The 22117-nt window shown below is 35.1% G+C and overlaps 1 protein-coding gene across 7 annotated transcripts in view; it reads right to left on the bottom strand.

Annotated features, from left to right (window-relative positions):
• The window catches only part of SOX5 (SRY-box transcription factor 5), a 1021040-nt gene that overhangs the window by 716521 nt on the left and 282402 nt on the right, over nt 1-22117 (bottom strand). For 6 of the 7 annotated variants that reach the window (XM_040488995.1, XM_040488992.1, XM_040488993.1 and 3 more), the window contains one exon: nt 20588-20684. The exons of the other annotated variant lie outside the window; for it this stretch is intronic. The gene's annotated coding sequence lies outside the window, so the exon portion shown is untranslated. The remainder of the gene's footprint in view (nt 1-20587; nt 20685-22117) is intronic. 7 annotated transcript variants of the gene reach the window in all.

Here is a 22117-nt window from a genome sequence, read left to right as displayed (position 1 = left end):
GAGCCAATATCTCAGAGTCAATATACTCCCTTGGAAGAGCAAGTTAGAATATGTATCACTATATCCAATCCTTAAGTATTCTTTTAATGTTCTCTTTACTGAAGTCTGGAAGATAGCGTGTACCTTTTTCCTCCATAAAATATGTGTAACTAGTATTTCCCATGATATTTTCAATGATCATTCTCAGTCAGTGTTTAATATATTATATTCTTAATGCTATTTATGATCTTTCTCCTTTGGGGTTTAATTTGATTATTCTTTATACTTTTAAGTGTTTGGATTAGTATATGTTTATAACTCTTTATTCATTCATTACTGTGCTCCACTGGCCATCCATTTTACTTCTTAAGAAGAAGTAAGAAACAGAGAAATAGCTCAAACTGGCTTGTACTACAGACTTTGATAACAAATGAAGAGAAACAAGAAAAGAAAGCAAGGCATATGGAATGCTCTGGTAGGCCCTCCTGGCCTCTGTCATCTTTTCTTTCTTGTGTCATCAATAAAAAAAGAGTGGATATAAGCCTACATTAGTGTCTCTTAGTATTTTTTTCACTATCATTTTTCCCAGTGAACATTTTTATAAATTTTCCCTAATAGCCCACCCAATGAAATTTTAATACACCCAGTATATTGTTATATGTACCATATGTGTATCTATACTTTTTGAAAGGGGGATAATCCTTTCTTCTTTTCAAAACCAACTGTCACCCCTTTATGGTAACATCACCTTTTGAGAATACACAGGCTAATTCACATTAGGAAGACAAACCACTTTCCACTTAGCGCGTCGCGTCCAACATGACTACAGAAGGTAAGTTGGAAACCAGTTATAGTTGTGAGTCTGTGTTTTGTTTTGTTTTTCGCAAACCTTTAAGTACTAATCCATGGACCCTTAGTCCATCTAGTTCAGTAAATTTACGTTACCCCAAAATCCAAAACAGTACTTTGAAAATGGAAAATATATGGTAGTTTGTGAAAGATGCCCAAGAAGCTACAAAGCAGTTTAAGGACAAGAAGTAAGGAAGATGAAGAGTAAAGTGGAATTGTTTGCAATTAAAGCAGCTAGGGAATTAGGTAGGTGGAATGTAATTATCTACATTGGAGTTTGGCCAGGCTTCTGGGCTCTTTTGAGGAAAAAAAAATGAATGAATGAATGAAAGAAAGAAAGAAAGAAAGAAAGAAAGAAAGAAAGAAAGAAAAGAAAGAAAGAGGAAAAAAAGAAGAAGAAGAAGAAAGCTCTGTGATCGCTAATGAATAGAGAGGTAGGTCCAAGCTGAACATCTCATCCAAAAAAATGGAATAAGATTTCTAAGTCCTTCTTTCCCGGAACATAAGTGGTATTTCTCCTTTAATGAATTTGAAACTACTTATAAGCCCCTTACTTCAATTTGAAATAATAATTTCATACAGCAATAACCTTAGAAATGGGAGTGTTGGAGAAGACAGTAAAATAGCTCCGGCAATCAATGAAAGAAGCACAATTTGTAGCACATGAGTGTCAAATCTGCAGCATTTTGAAATACAAGTGTTGGAGTCACACCAACACATGTCTAAAATTGAACAAGTCACTTTACGTTTTTAGGTTACCTGAAGAAGTAATTAGTAAAACAGGTTAGTTCTGCTCAAAGTACACAGGACCTTCCCCAATGACTGGGCCGCCAAGGCAGCATAATGAAAACTGATAACTTTACCAACTCGGGAAGCCCGAGATGTGTGCCCAATAAATGGAAGCAGACATTATATCCTTCATAATCAGGGTAGAAGGAAGATGTGAACTGAATAAATGCTTGAAAAAAATCATAGCTTCTATTAGATGCAAAGATAGAAGCGTTAGACACCTTTAAGCTCAGCTTTCATTTAATTTATGGCTTTCCTTTCTGTAGTCTGAAGGGAGTGAAAAATTCTTCTCTCTAATTTTTTCCCCTTTCATGACTTGACCAGGAAGATGAAATCGGGGTACTTTAATTACCATTCAGAGCCAAAGGCTTGCCCTTTGATATGGAAATCCCACTTCTGTGACTGCCTTTTCCCCAGCCCCTTCTCCTTCCAGTTGCCCAACAGAATTTTAAGTAGCTTTGTCACCAGCTGATAGTAAAAGCTAACTGTAGCTCTTTCCTGTTAAGTTCTGTTTTGAGTTACACTATGTTTCTTTCACCAAATTGGAAAAGCTGAAAGCAAGAAAGGAGGGGGAGGGAAGGCAGCAAGAGATAGAGGGAAAGGGAGAAAAAGAGCTGATGTGAATGAGAGTATGACCAACTCTATCCATTAGAGTCACTCAATTATAGTTTCTACTCTGTCTGCATGAAGTGTGGCCCATCCTGCACAAAGCCTCTCACTTTAAACACACACACACAGAGCACAAACCGATGAAAGCTGCCATGTAGAGTTACCCCGTTATTGTCATCTGCCTGCTGCATGACTCCAGGCTTTGCTATAATTATTAATTGCACTTGTCAACTGTCATTAATTCCTCTTTAGCATCCCTGTCTTTGAGTAATTAGACAGAACAGCCTCACTGAGCTCATTGTTTAGAGTCCCTTGAAAGAGCCCACTGGGCTTTCTGCAGAGAAAACCATCAGGAATACAATAGAGCACTTCTCCCTTAACCCTTTGGAAGTGTGAATGGAAGGGAAAGCGCTCTCACAGGTTTGGGTGGCCTGCTTTACTTTGCGGGTGCATAAAGTCTCTGTCAACTACCCCTTACCTGGAACCATATTTTAAATGTTTCTTTCCAGCAGAGAAGAGGTATTTAAGTTAATTAAAAAGTCTTGGGGAAAACAAAATTTCCAAATTAACATCATCAAGTTTTTAATCATTTTCTCATTTATCTTATGCTTTCTATGTTGGCGAAGCCACATTTCTCAGAAATAATACTTCCCTGTTGATTACATACATCTACAAACACTGCACACACACACACACACACACACACACACGTGCAAAATTTTTTCCAGGTGACTTTTGATTTCTCTAAGTTATAACTTAGATTCTAAATTTTAGATTGACAGGATTGAAGCTCCTTTTTATTTAGTCCTTTTACCCAGCCTCCTATATAATGAGTCAGTTGACAGTGCTTTAAATTGTACAACTGGTAGCTCTGAATACATTTTAAAATTTTATTTTAAGACCCCTACACTGAAAATTAGGCCATATTTGATGTTTGGCCCATGGTCTCTAGAAATTCCCTGAATTCATCCAGGGATACATTTTGTGCAATAATTCCAAATGAGAATTAATATGTTATCATTTTGAATCACATGATGCATAAGAAAGCACTATAAAAACTGTAAAGTGCTATAAAATGTCATATTAGTATTTTATCATTATTGGCTTATAAAACTAAACTCCTTTGATGCTGTTAAATCCATTTGCAGCTTTAAGTTCTTTAAATATGTCAAGAATAAAAAATATTTAGCCATTTTCTAATAATAACACTGTTAATAACAATATCAAAATAGTTATTTGTTATTAGTTTAAACCACTCATACAGTAAAACTTCTTGATCTAGCTGTTTCACTGAAAAGGAAAATCATATGAATTTCTCTTTAAAAATTTAAGGTCTATGTCATTTTAGAAAATACATGAGAGTAAATATGATCACTAGGGATCATTAGAGCTATTTCCTATATTATCTTAGCTATGAATTTTTTTCAGATACTGGGTGAGTACATTTTAACAATAATAACATTTACTAAAGTCGAGATATGTGTTCTATATACTTCATATACATTAGTTCATTTAATGTTCAAATCTCTATGAAATAGGTACTATCATCTCGAATTTAGAAATAGGAAAACTAAGCAATGAGTAGTTAAGGAAGTCGTCCAAGATCGCACAGCTAATGAATGGCTGTCAAGATCTGACAATCTAACTTCTCCAGGAGCTAAGATACTCTCCTATGCAGGTGTCCATTCGATAGGTAATAAATCGAGATTTGTGACTGTGTTTCCTAAAGAGCAAAATGTATTAATATATCTGAAAAACTCATCATAAAAGTATGACATAAAAATACACTGGACATCTTAGGAAGCATCCAATACAGTCAAAGTGAAACTGTGGTGGACGTGGAGAAGAGACAGAAATGAGTTTTGCAAATGTTGGATATTATTTTGGCTTTGGCACTGTTATCACTGTGTGTAAATGCTAGGTTAACATAAGAAAAATCCATTTTGATTTATACACACACAGACACACACACACAGACACACACATGTATTGAGTATTTACTACATAGCTAGTCTATGCTAAGTAGTATGTAAGGCACTGAAGAAATACAGAAGTATAAATTATGATTCCTAGCTAAAAGGAGTTGTCAGACTTACTGAAAGGACAGAATTTTGAGAACCACACAATTAACATACTACAAAGTGCTAAATGGAATACAATCAATAAAATAGATTAAATGAAAGATCTAAGATCAATGATGCTAGAAGAAGGAAAAATGTGACTTATTAAAAGGAAAAAAAATCTAAGTATCAGGGGCATCCAACAATGAATCAAGCTGATTTGATAAGCAATGAATATCTATCACTAAAAACACTTAAGTTAGGTAATGATCAATAATGAACAATATAAAAGATTTTCTGCAGTGGTTGTGAGGTTGAACCAGCCTAAATAATATTGTCTAATATCATCTTGCACGTCTTAGATTCCATAATCCCGTAAAATAAACTTTTAGCAAGGAAGGGAAACTTTATTTTGCTTGTTCTTTACAGAGAAGTCATCCTGAAGAAGTTTGGTATTGAATTTGACTTTCAATAATGAATTAGAGATTCAAAAGTGGTAATAAGAGTAAAATAAAAAAAATAACTTACAAATAGAATTACAAGTGCAAGGAGAGGAGCAGAAATAATAAACATGGGAAAGACAGCAAAAAGGCCCTACCTCACTGACAGGAAGAACAACTTGGAGGAGTAGGCATGGTGGGGAGGGGGTAAGTGGCAGGGGGGGTAGCAAGTAAGAGAGTAAAAGCTGTCTCAGCAGAAAGGAGGTCAACTCTCAAAAGATCTGGTCAAATGGTTTTTCATGGATTTAACTGTAAGAGAAGTAACTATGAGTTCGAGCCCCACATCAGGCCCTGCGCTGACAGCTTGGCGCCTGCTTGGGATTCTTTCTCTCCCTCTCTTTGCCCCTCCTCTGCTTGCTCTCTCTCTCTCTCAAAATAAATAAACTTAAAAATAAAATACAGTGCAGAATGGGAAAGAATAAGAAATACTAAATGTTAGAGAAAAAAATAACTATTGTATACCTAAAACAAGAGTACATTTTGTAACTTTCTTTTTATACCTTACTATTCTCCTTTTGCAATGCTTAAATAAATATGACTGAAATTTTTAGCAAAAAATTTAGCTGGAGGAGGTCCAAAAGCACAAACTTAAGTTATAAAATAAAATAAATGGGTCATGGGGATATCACGTATAGCATGGTGTTCTACATTTGAAAGTTGCTAAGATATATCTTAAAAGTCCCCATCACAGGGCTGCCAGGGTGGCTTAATCAGTTAAGTGATTGATTCTAGACTTCGCCTCAGGTCATGACCTCACAGTTGGTGGGTTCGAGCCCCATGTCAGGCTTTGCATTGCCAATGCAAAGCTGGCTTGGGATTCTCTCTCTCCCTCTCTCTCTCTCCCACGTTCGCTCACTCTCTCTCAAAATAAATAAATAAACTTTAAAAAATGTCCTCATCACACAGAAAAATTTATAGGTACATATGGGGACCAATGTTAACTAGACTTATTGTGGTGATCATTTTGCAATATATACATATATCAAATCCTTTTGTTGCAAACTTGAAACTAACATAATATTATATGTCATTTATACCTCAATTAAAAGAAAAGCATACTATGGGGCGCCTGGGTGGCTCAGTCGGTTGAGCGCCCGACTTCGTCTCAGGTCACGATCTCACGGTTTGTGAGTTCGAGCCCAGCATCGGGCTCTGTGCTGACAGCTCAGAGCCTGGAGGCTGCTTTGGATTCTGTCTCCCTCTCTCTCTGCTCCTCCCCTGCTCACACTCTGTCTCTCTCTCAAAAATAAATAAAGATTAATTTAAAAAAAAAAAAAAAGAAAAACATACTTTATACAATGACGATATCTACTCAGGATAATACCGTATTTAACAAAAGGTAAGAGAGAAAGAAAGAACAGGAAAAAAAAAAAGGAAAGACAGCTAGCTGATGGACTCAGTGTGAACAAAGAGTACATGAACTATAAATGACTCTATAGTGAAGTATCTATCATTCAGTCAAAATTATATTACTTAGATATGCCATGGCTATCAACAGCCATGCTCAGGAAATACATCTACCCTGTTTCTATTGGGGAACTGATATCACATTTTATTTTTGGTCTCTTGAATTCCAATATTCCCTATTCTCCCCCAAAACCCATACCATAATACACATCAGAGAAATCTTTATGAGATTGGACAAAACATGCTAAATATTGACATTTCCCCCATGGGGGAAAAAAAATCAATGCCATCTTACTATTCATCAAATTAGACAAGATTACACATAAGCTCCTCAGGTTGAATTTGACAATGTGAAATGTACTACTGCCTTGATATTTCTAAGCCAAATAGAACTACACAGTTTTTACTCTACACCGTTGATCATGCTGTCTCAATTCTCTCCTTATTTCCACCATTCAAGACCCAACTCAGATATTATGGTTTTAGCTATGTCTTTCTGGATTCCCACTTGTTCTCCATGGCTTTCACCCCCTGTCCATGAAAGCACTTCCTCTTCTGATACAGGAAATACAACAGAGAACATCAATTAAAAGTCGGTTACACAACTCATAGGTATCATTAGATAAAAACAGACCAACTACTTGGTGGCAGCATAACTGGTAAAAGAAGTCAGAAATTTCTCCCAAATAGTTTTAGAGAGTGGATGCTATAGGTTGCAATGAAAGATTTCTGCAGCACAACTCTTGGTAGTCATAGTGCATTTTTTGGGCTCTTATAGCAGCATTCAATCTGGACCTATGACACCACGCTAAAGCAGAGGTCATAAAGGGCATTTACTTGGGGCTATTGGAAAGTATTCAGGGACATACCTCTGCATCTCTGGCTTAGTTCAGAGGTAGACTTTGGAGCATCTCAAAAGAATTGCATATCCCTCAAACCATGTTCCGTAAATATTGCTTGTTGCCACTGGGTTTCTCCTAGATGCTGTGGGGCAACAGATTTGAAATTGTTTTCTCTGAAAGAAGTGGAGTTCAGATACTATACATGGCCAAACACTAAATCAAATGCCTATGATTAAACTAGTTGCAAGCTGTCTCCCATCTTGAGAAAACTGGCATGCCTAGCAAAGACCACATCTGGATGCTAAGTACTCAGAAGAGAGACATTGACCCTCTGCATTCTGCCTTTTAAAAGAGGGACTGATATAAACCACAATTTTTTTATCCATTCATCAGCTGATGGACATTGAGGCTCTTTCCATAATTTGGCTATTGTTGAGAGTGCTGCTATAAACATTGAGGTATAAGTGCCCCTATGCATCAGTACTCCTGTATCCCTTGGGTAAATTCCTAGCAGTGCTACTGCTGGGTCATAGGGTAGGTCTATTTTTAATTTTTTGAGGAACCTCCACACTGTTTTCCAGAGTGGCTGCACCAATTTGCATTCCCACCAACAGTGCAAGAGGGTTCCCATTTCTCCACATCCTCTCCAGCATCTATAGTCTCCTGATTTGTTCATTTTGGCCACTCTGACTGGCGTGAGGTGATATCTGAGTGTGGTTTGGATTTGTATTTCCCTGATGAGGAGCGACGTTGAGCATCTTTTTATGTGCCTGTTGGCCATCCGGATGTCTTCTTTAGAGAAGTGTCTATTCATGTTTTTGCCCATTTCTTCACTGGGTTATTTGTTTTTCAGGTGTGGAGTTTGGTGAGAAACTTAACAGAAACCCATGGGGGAAGGAAGGGAAAAAAAGAGGTTAGAGTGGAAGAGAGCCAAAGCATAAGAGACTCTTAAAAACTGAGAACAAACTGAGGGTTGATGGGGGTGGAAGGGAGGGGAGGCTGGGTGATGGGTATTGAGGAGGGCACCTTTTGGGATGTGCACTGGGTGTTGTATGGAAACCAATTTGACAATGAACTTCATGTATTGAAAAAAATAAATAAATAAAAGAGGGACTGATATACTTTTGCTTCCTCACCCCCACCTGCACCCCAGCACTTTCTAGCACTTTTGAAGCCCAGGATCTCATTTTACTTATTATTGTATCTTCTGCAGCAACCAGTATCATGTTTGGCACATTATGGTATGACTGTCACACAGAGATGCATCTTTGCTTCCTTCTTTTCAATCCAACTCCTTATACAACCTCTGATAAAATGCCGGAGTGGACAGATAAATGGTAGGCACACCTAACATGGGTTTCCATCAACATACGGGGCATGCATCCCATGCTGCCACCAAACTGACTCATAAAGAAATCACTAAAAATAAGATGAACCAATATAGAATGTGTTGAACTTTATTTCTGTCCATTCTGACTAATTTTGTTCAAGAAGAATTGAAAGCAGATGGTTAAAATCGAGAAAATAGACTAAAACCCTAGTTAATGACCATCTTGGAGACTGCTGTGCATGTACTTAATATATGTTTAACTAAGAGAAGCTTGCTAAGCAATATTTATATGTATAGTATTCTACTTTCTCAGGCTACTGTTTCAAACTAGTGCTTTCTCAAAGAAATTTTAAATCAGATTTCACCTCTGGTCACATTCCTGCACACCTGTACTTTCTAGGAGTTATGCAGCCTTAATCCTCTTGAAATTTTAGATCATAATTCCAAGAGTTATTAGGTTGGAAAAAAGCTTCTGGGCAAGTGATGTTATTCAAAAAACTTTTTATACCAGAAATAATAGTTGGATTATTTCTGCCTCACAGATAGTCTTGAGGTCTGATTTTTAATATAATTCTGACATTAGTGTTCCTTCCTTTTCAATAACAATACTTCTAAAACAAAAGGGAAAGATGGGGGAATAAATAAAGAAAACACAATGGTTGTTAATAAATATAAAGGTTAAAATTAGATTTGACCTTCCTTTTCTGTACAGTTTACCCTATTATTCTGTATTCCAATGATATTACATAAATACTTTGATATTTGTTATTTAAGGGTGTATCAATATCTTGAGTTCTTTTAAGTCTCTAGAAGTGTTACTCCTTTTTAAAGTTGCTGGTCATAATGTGTAAATTTTCTTTTAAAAACACTATTTTTGAAAAGTTATTCCTATTCCTAAAATTAAAATATTTACCTGTACTTTATTTCAGTACAGATAAAGTTTAAAAATAGAAAAAAAGGGGTTATGCACCAAAGTTCACTTATTTAAGTATCTAACTGAGGTGTGTTAGTAATGGAAGAACATAGAATTCATTTTATAAAAGTTTCTTTCAGTCAAAAAAGACAAGTTCATCTGAACAATTTATCAAATATATTTTACTTTATTTTAATAATCTGCTTCATCCAATGGGTGTAATAATCACTTTTTCATTGAGGTGTTTGGTTATAAAAATGAGAATAAAGGGGGAAGTGCAGGAGACTTTAAAAAATCCAACTGTAGACACATCTGTAAATTCAGGGACATGATTTATGCTCACAATAATGAGTTAACTGTGTCATTAAAGAAAAGTGACTATAGAAACAATAGAACAGTACTGGAAGAATTTAATGATGGTTTTTAAAAGGCAAATGTTTTCAAATTTTTTTAACATTTATTTATTTTTGAGAGAGAGAGAGAGAGAGAGAGAGAGAGAGAGACAGAGACAGAGACAGAGACAGAATGCAAGTGGGGGAGAGGCAGAGAGAGACACAGAATCTGAAGCAGACTCCAGGCTCTGAGCTGTTAGCACAGAGCCCAGTGCGGGGCTTAAACTAATGAACTGTGAGATCATGACCTGAGCCGAAGTCCAACACTTAACAGACTGAGCCAACCAGGTGCCCCAGTAAATATATATTTTTTAAGTGTTTATTTATTTATTTTGATAGAGCGAGCAAGAGCAGGGGAGGGGCAGAGAGAGAGAATCTCAAGCAGGCTCCACGCTGTCAGCCCAGAGCCCAAAGAGGGGCTTAGTCTCAGAGCTGTGAGACAATGACCTGAGCTAAAATTAAGAGTCAGATGCTTAACCAACTGAGCTACCCGGGTGCCCCAAAGCAAATATCTTAACAAGGAATAGTATCTATGGTCCATTATATAAGATTTAGAATTTATTTTCAAAGGATTCTAAAAATCTTATTTCTGGGGTATTATTCTCAGCAATAATGGGACCAAGTGGAATTCACATGAAGGCAAAAGTTAGCACAACATGAAGAACTGAATTTTATGAATAAACCCTGAATAAACATGTTGGCAGTGTTATAGCATTTTATCCTAACCGCATAGACTTTAATGTATTAAAAATTCTGAAAAACACTTTTCCTCTTGATTTTTTTCCCAATTCAAACTCAGTACAAAGAACTTAAATATGTTTATACAGCAATCTGTGTATATAGAAAATGCTCTCATTAGAAAAACTACATATGAAGTACTAATGTTATCGTTGTCAAAATTCCCATGTCATTTTTCACAGAAATAGAAAAACAACCCTAAAATTTGTATGGAACAACAACCCAAAAAAAAAAAAAAAAAACCCTCCAAATAACCAAAGCAATACTGAGGATAAAGAACAAAGCTGGAGATGTCGCACTTCCTAATTTCAAACTATACTACAAAGCTACAGTAATTAAAACAGTATGGTACTGGCATAAAAATAGACACAAAGACCAATGGAACTGAATTGAGAACCCATAAATAAATCTCTGCTGATAGAGTCAACTAATATTTGACAAGGGAGCCAAAAATATTCAGTGAGAAAAGGATCCTCTCTTTATTAAATGGTGCTGGGAAAACTGGACAACCACAAGCGGAAGAATAAAATTGAGCCCTTATCTTACACCATTCACAAAAATTAACTTAAAATGCATAGACTTGAACATGAGACCTAAAACTGTAAAACTCCAAGAAGAAAATGCAGGGGGAAAGTTCCTGATGTATGGATTAGTACATGGATGCATACAGTTAAAATACATGCATCTTTCCTTGAAATAAAAGTAATATATGTTTATTGAAGAAAGGCAACTGGGGCACCTGGGTAGCTCAGCCGGTTAAGCATCTGACTCTTGGTCTCAGCTCAAGTCATGTTCTCATGGCTTTTGAGTTTGAGCCCCACGTCAGGCCCCGTGCTGTCAGTGCAGAGCCTGCTTAGGATTTTCTCTCTCTCCCTTTTTCTCTGGATTCCCTCACTTGTACTTTCCCTCTCAAAATAAATAAATAATGTTTTTTAAAAAGAAAGAAACAAAGGCAACTAATACATGTAATCAAAAAGGTGAAAATTTTAAAAATCAGCCATAGTTCTTTAATCTAGACATATCCTTTCTGCATTTTTCATATCTTCTTCCAGAACTTTTGTTCTATGCATGATCCACACACCTCTGTGTGTGTGTGTGTTCGTGTGCGTGCATGTACCCACATATCCACTCAATAAATATTTACCATTGCCCAGGTTCTGGCTTCCCATGTTATTACATCCATCATTTTTAATTTTTTTTTCATTTTATATATTTTAGAGAGGGATGGAGAGAGCAAATGCAAGCAGGGGAGAGGCAGACAGAGACGGAGAGAGAGAAAATTGCAAGCAGGCTCCATGCTGTCAACACAGAGCCTGATGCAAGGCTTGATCTCACAAACCATGAGATCATGACCTGAGCTAAAATCAAGAGTTGGATGCTTAACCGACTGAGTCACCCAGGTGCCCCTACATCATTTTTACATGAAATTAATATTCCATCACATATACACACAATTTTTTTTTAACATAGAGCCAATTTAACTATGTTGATTGTTTCCAATTTTATGTTACTATAAACACCATATATGAAACGTTAACTAACTTCCTAGAAGCACAAACATCAACATTAACTGATTTTAATGTGTACTGTGTGAAACGAATCTTTGGTGCAGGGATGCAAATGACACCACCAGCCTCAGTCAAGGACAGGCCTAATCTCACTGCAATCTTGTCTGCATTGGTTATTGCAGCATTTTTCATCTTTTCTAATTTGCTAAATGAACTATCTCAACTGATTTGTATTTCATGAATTTTACAAAAATCAAACATTTGATATGTTTAATCCCCATTTGAATCCTATTAACTGAATATTCAAATTATTTTTCTACTTTTCTATTAATTTATAAGCAGTTTAAGTTATATTTTATTTATATACATTGAATATATAACATTTCCAATAGTTTTAGCAAAAATAGCACTTTATATCAATAAACCTAATATATTGCAAATATATTTCTCATTTCCTTATTTGCTTGTTTTGTCAGCCTTACCATTTAAGAAGCCAAAAAGCTTTTATGTTTATGTGATCAAACCTAACAACATTTTTCTTTGTGACTTCTGCCTTTGGTATAATGGTTAAAAATAACTTCTAACCCTCCCCACACTTACATAAATATTCACCAACACTATCTCTTAATACTCTTATAGTGTCTTCTATTAAAAATTTAAATCTTTAATCCTTCCAGAATTTATATTGGTAATGGCACAGGAATTGAATTTAACTTTTTTTCTAAATAGTTAGAAAATTGTCCTTAAACCATTCCTTTCACACAGATTTGAAATGCCTAAAACGACACTTGTATCAAAAAGCTTTATTTTTTTAACGTTTTTTTTTGTTTTTTGTTTTTTGTTTTTTATTTATTTTTGGGACAGAGAGAGACAGAGCATGAACGGGGGAGGGGCAGAGAGAGGGGGAGACACAGAATCGGAAACAGGCTCCAGGCTCTGAGCCATCAGCCCAGAGCCTGACGCAGGGCTCGAACTCCCGGACCGCGAGATCGTGACCTGGCTGAAGTCGGACGCTTAACCGACTGCGCCACCCAGGCGCCCCTCAAAAAGCTTTAAGAGGGAATGAAATTCCTTAATTACAGGTCAAACATCATGTTTATATTATGTTATGCTATGTCATGTCACATCATATATTTTAAAACACCAATTATTCACTATAAAATATGTTTTGTTTTTTTTTTTTTAATTCTCTACAAGATGCCGAGATACATGCATCATCTAGGAAAGTAAAAAAAACATCATGGTTCATAATTACATTAAAAATTAAGAAATATTTATTACACTTCATAATGAATCCCAGCAATTCAACATCACTAATTTATGCAAAATGTATTTTCATTTACAGAATGTGACCGTGGGCAAGACTTCTTCCATTGAGAAGATGTATAACCTAATTATGAAAAAGTTCTATGGAGACAGTTTTGGTTCAAGGTTTTTTCTCAAATTAAATTATTATTGTTAGAACCGCTTCTCTGTTGCTTAGTGTTCTAAAGTAAGACACAAAAATAAACAATGGCTTGCTTATATACATCATTTAAAAAATTTCTGGTCAACAGTTCATGCCATTATTTTACTTGGAAGGAAAAATTCTCTTAATTATAAACAATTGCTGAATAAGAGAACAATGATCAAACATTGTTATTAAATTATTAAGACATATATTATCATCTGACTTTAAAAAGTAATAAACTCTAAATTTCCTATAACTTTTGGATGATTCTCATTCATCATTCCTTATCAATCAGAAGCTGAAAGCCATAGCCAAAGGAATTATACATAGACCATTCCTTTCTGCCAGACGTTTTAGGGCTGTTTCAAGTACATCAGCAATAGCTACTCAAAGAGCAATATCTTGTTCCAAGACCAGTACAATGGAGCATCTCTACATGACTGCATTATGTTACTTAAATTGATATACATTTTGAAACGAACTCTGCAATTCAAATTGTGCTAATAAAATTCCTCCACTGCATATATACATACATTCGAAACACCCAGAAAATAAGCTTAATAATTTTATGCAAAACTATTCAGATGGATATTAGAGATTTGTAGGTAGAGTATGAAGATGATCAAGTATAATCAGGCATTTATACAAATAAGTTTGAGTTAAGGAAAAAAATGATACAAGTACAGTGCTCAGTCGGTTAAGCGTCTGACTGGATTTTGGCTCTTGGGTCATGATCTCATGGTTCGTGAGTTGGAGCCCCTTGCGCTGACAGATTCCCTCCTTTTGTCCCTCCCCTGCTCATGCGCATGCCCATGATCCCTCTGTCAAAATAAACTGTAGGAAAAAAAAAAAAAAGTATAGTGCCCTTAGATTTAATAGGCTGTTAGCACACTTTTCATGGTGTTGTTACTTACAACATTTCATTAACTTGAGAAAACTAAGCTGAAAGTTTATCAAAATGAACATATTCCAGAAATTGAGGTGCAACAATAAAGTACGATCTACAATGATATATCAAGGGTTATTAAAAAGAATGAGATATAGAAATTTGATACCATTCAGGAAATATATAATCACATGATGAGTTATTAATTAATAAGGGATTCAAATCAAAGACCAGCTTTGAATCTGTTCTACCATATGGTACAATAGAACTGTGGGTCAGGTTGTAGAGCATGGACGATTAGTTGTACAAGTAAGTAGTATCACAAGCCCTGTACTAATATAAATGTACAAATCAGTGCCTCCTTCCTTTTTAAAAAATCATAACTGGTGTTTATATTTCAAAGGGTCGTTGGATTTTCCTATGGCCTTTCAGTCTTCCTAATTACTATGTGTTCAGAGTTATGCACATTTTTATCCACAGGTGACAGACCTTTTTAAAACCAACTTCAATCACATTCAATATTTTGTTTTGGTGGTGGTTTTTTGTTGTTGTTGTTGTTGTTGTTTTTCCCTTAAACTGCCACCTACATTAAAATGTAAGACTGTGCTGCTTGGAGTTCTCATTAATGTTGCACAATTTAGATGATAGATTTGTCAACAAAGTGGCTCATGCTCAAAGGCCAGTGAACCCTGTCGGGATAAATGCCTTAAAAATTGTATATTGCAAAGTAATCTTTAATTATAAAGAACTCACTTGACAATTTGCAATATATTGGGATTATTTTCCTTTTTCAAGCAATAAAGAGTTTTACTCTCTATATTAGGGTGACTGAGGAAAAAAAAGTGATTGGATTTGATAAATAGTTAAAGCAAAGAGCTTGCTTATTTGCAAGTAAAAGAGAAAGGTGACCAAAAGTCATGTACAAATAACAACTATTCAGGATCACAAATTATTAACTAGCTAAATGGTTAAAGCAAATAACTATAAATGCAGTGACATTTTAAAAGAATGTTAACGCAGAAGGAGATAAGCAAAGCAAAAATAACTGCTATCAATGGTTTAACTAACCACTATCCTCAATTTACCGCTGCAAAATCTTGGATTCCCAACATCTATGTAAAGTACTTACTTTTGTTGTGTAATTTTTGTTCAATGGAGTATAAAATCTGATATTCAACTAAGCCCTTTTGTGGGTATTGTTGATATGTGCAAAAGGATATTTTAACATTGCAACACATTTGAAAACATACATAAATATTCATAATTCATAGCTTGTAAACATTTTCCTTCTATTCAATCTAATGGCAATGTCTTAATACTTCATTACATTTCTTTTTTTTAAATTTAAGTTTATTTATCTATTTTGAGAGAGACAGAGCGTGCACACAGCAGGGTCAGAAAGAGGGAGACAATCCCAAGCAGGCTCCACACCAACCGCGTGTAGCCCCAATCAGGGCTCGACCCATGAACCGTAAGATCATGACTTGAGCCTAAGTTGGATGCTTAACGAAGCCACCCACGTGTCCCAGTGATCATCACTTTTGTTTGGTAATATTTGGTTGATATTTTTTTCCATTTATATTCATGAGAGGAATTTCCCTGTAAATGCACTTTTTCAAGTGATACTTACCAAGTTTTGTACCAAGTTTCCATAACCTGATAAAGTAAGTTTGAGATTATCATTTCTGTTTTTTTAAAAAACAACTTATGTAAAATTAGAATTATTTCTTCCTTGAATTTGTCTGTGAAGCAACCTGGGTCTGGAATTTTTTTTTATAGGACGATTTTTGATTACTGAATTCGGTTGCTTTAATGGTTACAGAACTATTCAGGTTCTCCATTTCTTTTTGAGTAAATTTTGCTACACTGTATTTTTCTAGGAATTTGACCATTCATCCAATTCTTCATATTTACCCATATAAACTTGGTAACATAACGTTCATAATATTTATTACTGGCTATTTAATACGTGCACACTTGTGATATAGCTTCAGTCATTCTTGATATTGGTTATGTGCCCTTTATCACTTGCTCTCTGGTCTCATCAGAGGACTGGAAAATTTATTCATCTTTTACAACAATCAATTTTTGGAATTGGAATACTGGAATCAAATATTTTGGAAATATGACAACTTCCCACTTTGTTAATTTTGCTCTTGCTTTAATTCACTCCTACTGTTTATTACTTTGAGTTTTTCTTTTTGCTTTTTTTTGAAATGCCTCTTTATTTTCACCCTCTTTTCTCGTAACAGTTAAGATATAAATTTCCCATTAAGTACTTCTTTTAGGCATTCTACAATTGTTGTATATAAGAAGTTCAATTTCCTTATAATATTTAAAATTACTATTGTGATTTCTCTGGAATTTTGAAACTTATTTTCTAGCTATACATTTTTAAAAATTATTTGCAACTTGATTTCTAATGAAATTGGTAGATTTCCAATTCTTTTAAAAATGGTTGAGACCTATTTTATGACTCAGCATACAACCAATTTTTATAACTTTTCCACGTATTCTTCAAAATAATATGTGTTTTGCAGTTGTATGCCAGGTTCTATATATGTCTATGAGGTCAAGTTTCTTACTTTTGTCTTTCAACTCTGTATTCTTACTGATTTTTTCTGTCTACTTTATTCCATCAATTACTAAAAGTAGGTTAAAATGCTATTGTGGATTTGCTTATTTCTCCTTGCTGTTTTGGCAATTTATCCTTAATATATTTTGAGATTATGTTATTGTGGGCATTTAGGCTTTAAATTATTATATCTTCCTATTGAATTGAAACTTCAATTATTTACAAAGTGACTCTATCTCCAGTAACGGTTTCAGCTTTAAACCACTGCTGAATCAGTGCAGTTACACCAGTATCCATGTGATAAATATTAGCATGGTACAGTGTCTTCTATTATTATTTACATTTCACACATGAGGAATTGGTGGCTAAGGATAATACCCAAGAGAGACAGCCATCAGTGGTGCAATCAGGAACTCAGTGTGTCTCCCAAGTCTATGCCTCTCAACATCATAGTTCTCTTGTAAGTTCTAAAGAGTCAAGTCAGCTTAGGTTCGGGGGGGGGGGGGGGCGGGAATGCTCTCACTCTAATTTCTGCAAAGGATTTCTCATGAACTGCTCTCTAATTTGATTTTTCATTTAGCTTTGAGTTAAATTCTCACTCCTTTAATATTCTAAGTTAACATAACACTTTTAAAATTTCCTTAACGTACACACACAAAGAAACATTCTTAATCCAGAACTGCAATACTCAACCTCTTTCACTGATACACAAGAAAGAGAAGTCTCTAAAATGTTCTGCTCTTTGCCTTTCAAATAGGCACTATTACCAACAACTTCCATGTGCTTGACGCACACCACTGAACTGCAGCACAGTATCTCAATCTGCCCTAACCCATGTCGGCTGTAATATGATCAAGATTTCTGAGTTACCACATGGCTCTACTGAGAGGGAACACTTATTGCAACCTGACTGCAGGAAAAAGTCAAAAAGGATAGGCACTAAGCTGTTTCATCTCTCCTTGAAAAGACATATTTAGTATTTTTATTAACAGGAACATTAGGCAACATATAAGCCTTTTGGAATTTCGTATGTCTTCTATGTCTCAAATTTTAATATCAAATCATACTTATTCAAAAAATTGTGTAAACTATGAAGAAAATTAAAATTGGTCATGATTCCATGATCTAGAGCTAATAATATTTGATGTATTAACTTTTAAGTATTGTTTTCTGTCAATTTTATGTATTTGCAATATATATGTATAAGTGAATGTATGTGTGTGCATGTACATAAGTGTGCACACACACAAATTTATACAATGTATCTTTAATGTGGATTCTGACTTGTTTAACTTAATATTGTATTATGCATAATTTCGTGTGTCCTTAAAAATTCTTTAAAAATATTTTATTGACTGTATAAAATAAATGTACCCAAATTTATCCAACTACTGCTTCATGCTGGATAATTTAGTCAATCTCAAAATTTTCCCGTCATAAATATATGAAAATGAACAAATATATTTATATAAATTTTGTCTCTTTCTTTAATTGTTTCATTAAGTTAGATTCCTGGAAGTGAAACTGCCAAATACTGTTAATTGGGCCCAATATCCAGTCTCTTATTCTTTCACTGTAATAACTTCCCCAGACTTATCTCCCAGAATAAAAACTACATTTTCCAGCCTTTTTAAGCATGGCTTGGTTGTTATGACGACATTCTAGCCAATGAAATGTAAATGGAAGGGATGTCAATACCTTCCAGAAGATTTCCTTAAAGGGAGGGAGCATGATCTTCTCCTACTGATACTTCCTTCTTGTTGCTAGCCTAGGGACAGGATTACTGGAATACCAATTCTGGATATTCTAAAACACTAGGTAACAGTCCCGTGTTCAGAGTAACAGAGCAAGATACGAAGGATCTGGGTCCCTCATGACCGTGGAACCATCCAACCAGCTCTGAACTGCCTACACAGACTTCACAGACTTCGCAAAGAGAAATACACATGTCTACTTTTTTTTTAACTATTTCAGATGACCTATAATCAAATCATTTCCAAACTAGTGGAAATTTTACGTAGAATGCTTTGGAAACATTTAATTAAGGCTCATATCAGAGATGTCCAAATCACTTCTTGAAAAGTTGAACAAATATAACCTTTTCCCAACATTATTAAAAGTACTCATCTTCCCCACGTTCTTGTTACAACATTATCCTTCCAAACCGTTTTTGTTTTTTTTGTTTTTTTTTTTTTACTGGTTAGATAGTAAGTAGAGCATAACTCTGCATTTCTCTTATTAGCATACTGCATTAGAATTGTATTCCTCATTAATTATTTGTTCTTACATTTTATCTTTTATGTTTTTAATTTATTTTTTAACATCTATTTATTTTTGAGAGACAGAGAGAGACAGAACGTGAGCGGGGGAGGGGCAGAGAGAGAGGGAGGCACAGAATCCAAAGCAGGCTCTAGGCTCTGAGCTGTCAGCACAGAGCCCGACACGGGGCTTGAACTCACAAACCATGAGATCATGACCTGAGCAGAAGTCGGACGCTCAACCCATTGAGCCACCCAGGCGCCCCCTTACATTTTCTCTTTTAAATTAAGATGTTAGTGCTTTCTGATACTAAGACCTGTTTACATGTGATGTTCACTATATTTATTAGAAGTAGCCCCAGGTTTACACTTGCCTTTTAATTGTATTGATATTGGTGTTTTCACTTGTAAAACTACACAAGTCTCATATTTGCAATAATCCATTTGGACCTATTCCACTTCTGTTAGCATAAAAATCCATTACTCACTATGCTTTCTTCCATATTATATTGTTTGATTTGTCTATGAAAATATGAAGTCTTATTTATAGATACTTTAAGGATATTATTTAAGTTTTAACAATTAATTTTTAAAGAAGTTAACCAACACAATTGATTCTAACGGTTTTCACAAATAAACTTGCATCTTGAAGTTCTACAAACATAAGTCATAAGACCTTAAGAGTCGATTAGCTAATAAGTTTTAGTCCACTATGCAAAAAGATTATTTTTCCATAATTCATTTTAGGAAAAACAAAAAAAGAATTCCTTTTCCATCTTATTCGTGACAAACTTCTAAACAAAGGCTCCCTTACCTCCAACCTTTTCTGATGTCACCCACATGATAGTCAGCCAGGGGATAATAAAAGGATTTTCAAGTGTGGGTCTGTGGTCAAACTTTCAGTTCCTGTTCCCAGAGTGTAACTTTTTTTGAAAAGACAAACAAGCATTTCATAAATGCACTCACGGATAGATGCCCACTAAATATTTTTGCCAAGCAAACTGAAAAAATATCTGTTTGGCCTGAGCAAAATTGCATTTTTGTATGTGTGTTTACAAAAGCATACCCCAGGGTACTTAATAGCCAATGGAAATTTTTATAAAATGTGTGACCTACCCATTGTGACCCAAAATATTTCCTTTGTAGCAACAACAAAAAAGCAGGAACAAATGTTTTAATGTTTCTCTGTTTTTCAATGGAGACAAAAAGCTTCCACAACTTCAAGAAAAGTATATCTCATTAAGAAAACTAAAAGAAATGTTGCTATCATCTGCTAGTTTAGACATTACCTTCATAATGAGTTTCCAAATTATAATTACAAATCCAGTTATCATTTGAATATAAAAGATTATGTACTATAGTTTTCTATGCATACGTCATGTATTTTACTTATAAATAAATTTAAAAAATAAGAGAAGGCATATAAACTTTCCAGTTTCGTGAAGTAGCAAGTGTACTAATCGATTTTTCAAAGGTGTGCATTATGTATTTTATGAATATACCTTTTTCCTACCCAGTGCAGTGCCAAAGTTCTCTGTTCAGCTTTCAGAATCTTGTAAACAGATTCACACAGGAATTGTGTCATCAGCAAGAGGAATCCTAGAAAAAATAAAACACCATTACCAATGCGTTGTTCCATGGGGTGTCTGGGTGGCTCAGTAGGTTAAGCATCTGACTTCAGCTAGGTCATGATCTCCTGCAGATTCTGTGTCTCCCTCTCTCTCTCTCTCTGCCTCTCCCCTGCTCACACTCTCTCTCTCTCAAAAATAAACAAACATTAAAAAAATGTTTAGGGGTGCCTGCGTGGCTCAGGTAGTTAAGTGTCCAACTTGGCTCAGGTCATGATCTCACAGTTCATGAGTTTGAGCCCCACATCAGGTTCTGTGCTGACAGCTTAGAGCCTGGAGATTGCTTCAGATTCTGTGTCTCCCTCTCTCTCTGACCCTCCTCCACTCACGTTCTGTCTCTCAAAAATAAATAAACATTAATTTTTTTTTAATAAAAAGATGTTTAAGAAAAAACAATGTATTGTTCCATCTTAATAAATGTATCAACATAGAACTTTTGGAAGTAGAGAATTTTCAAGTTTTTTTCCTAAGGTTTTCAAAGTAAATCTGTATATGTATACTTACATAAATGTATATAAAATATATAAATATAATAAAATCATTATGGGAAAAGAGGCATTAATTTGACACTGTTTAATGCTGCCAGAATTAATCTAAAAACATATGTGCATATATAGTTATCTGTATACATACATATATTGTTATCTGTATATACACATATATATTAATCCCCTCAGAAGTTGTTCATTTTGCTGATTTTCATGTAAACATCCTACAGATGCTTTAGGTCAGGCAACATTAAGATAAATTCTTATTTCTTAGAATGATTTATGAGAGATCTTCAGGTGTCCTCACAGGCCCTTTCCTTGATTCCATTCAGATGTATGATATTTGATGACATTGAATGAATGACATGCATTCATTCAAATGTATGACAACGACAGTCAGCACCATAACTGCTTAGTGGGAGTTATTCAGGTATCTCTGCATTCACATTTCTTGCTATATATCTCTAGGACTGTGCTGCCAAGCTCAGCTTCAGAAATACTGCTCTTGCCATTTTCATGAGTGAATATAGCTCTGGCTTGATTACCAGTGTCCCCAGTTTAGACAGAAATGGCCTCTGCTATTGGGGTGCCTGGCTGGCTCAGTCAGTTAATCCTCCAACTCTTAGTTTTGGCTCAGGTCATGATCCCATGGTTCCAGGGATCAAGCCCTGCATCAGGCTCTGCACTGACAGGACAGAGCCTACTTGGAATTCTCTCTCTCCCCCTCTCTCTCTGCTCCTCTGGCATTCACACAAACTCTCTCTCTCTTTCTCAAAATAAATACCTAAATTGAAAGAAAGAAAGAAAGAAAGAAAGAAAGAAAGAAAGAAAGAAAGAAAGAAAGAAAGAAAGAAAGAAAGAAAGAGAAGGAAAGAAAGAAAGAAAGAAAGAAAGAAAGAAAGAAAGAAAGAAAGAA

The sequence above is a fragment of the Herpailurus yagouaroundi genome, unplaced genomic scaffold, assembly GCF_014898765.1.
Source record: "Herpailurus yagouaroundi ecotype Mexico unplaced genomic scaffold, PumYag 166, whole genome shotgun sequence".
In the NCBI taxonomy this organism is placed as follows: domain Eukaryota; kingdom Metazoa; phylum Chordata; class Mammalia; order Carnivora; family Felidae; genus Herpailurus; species Herpailurus yagouaroundi.
Note: the sequence above shows the minus strand (reverse complement) of the source record. Positions and strands in the feature narration are given on the sequence as shown.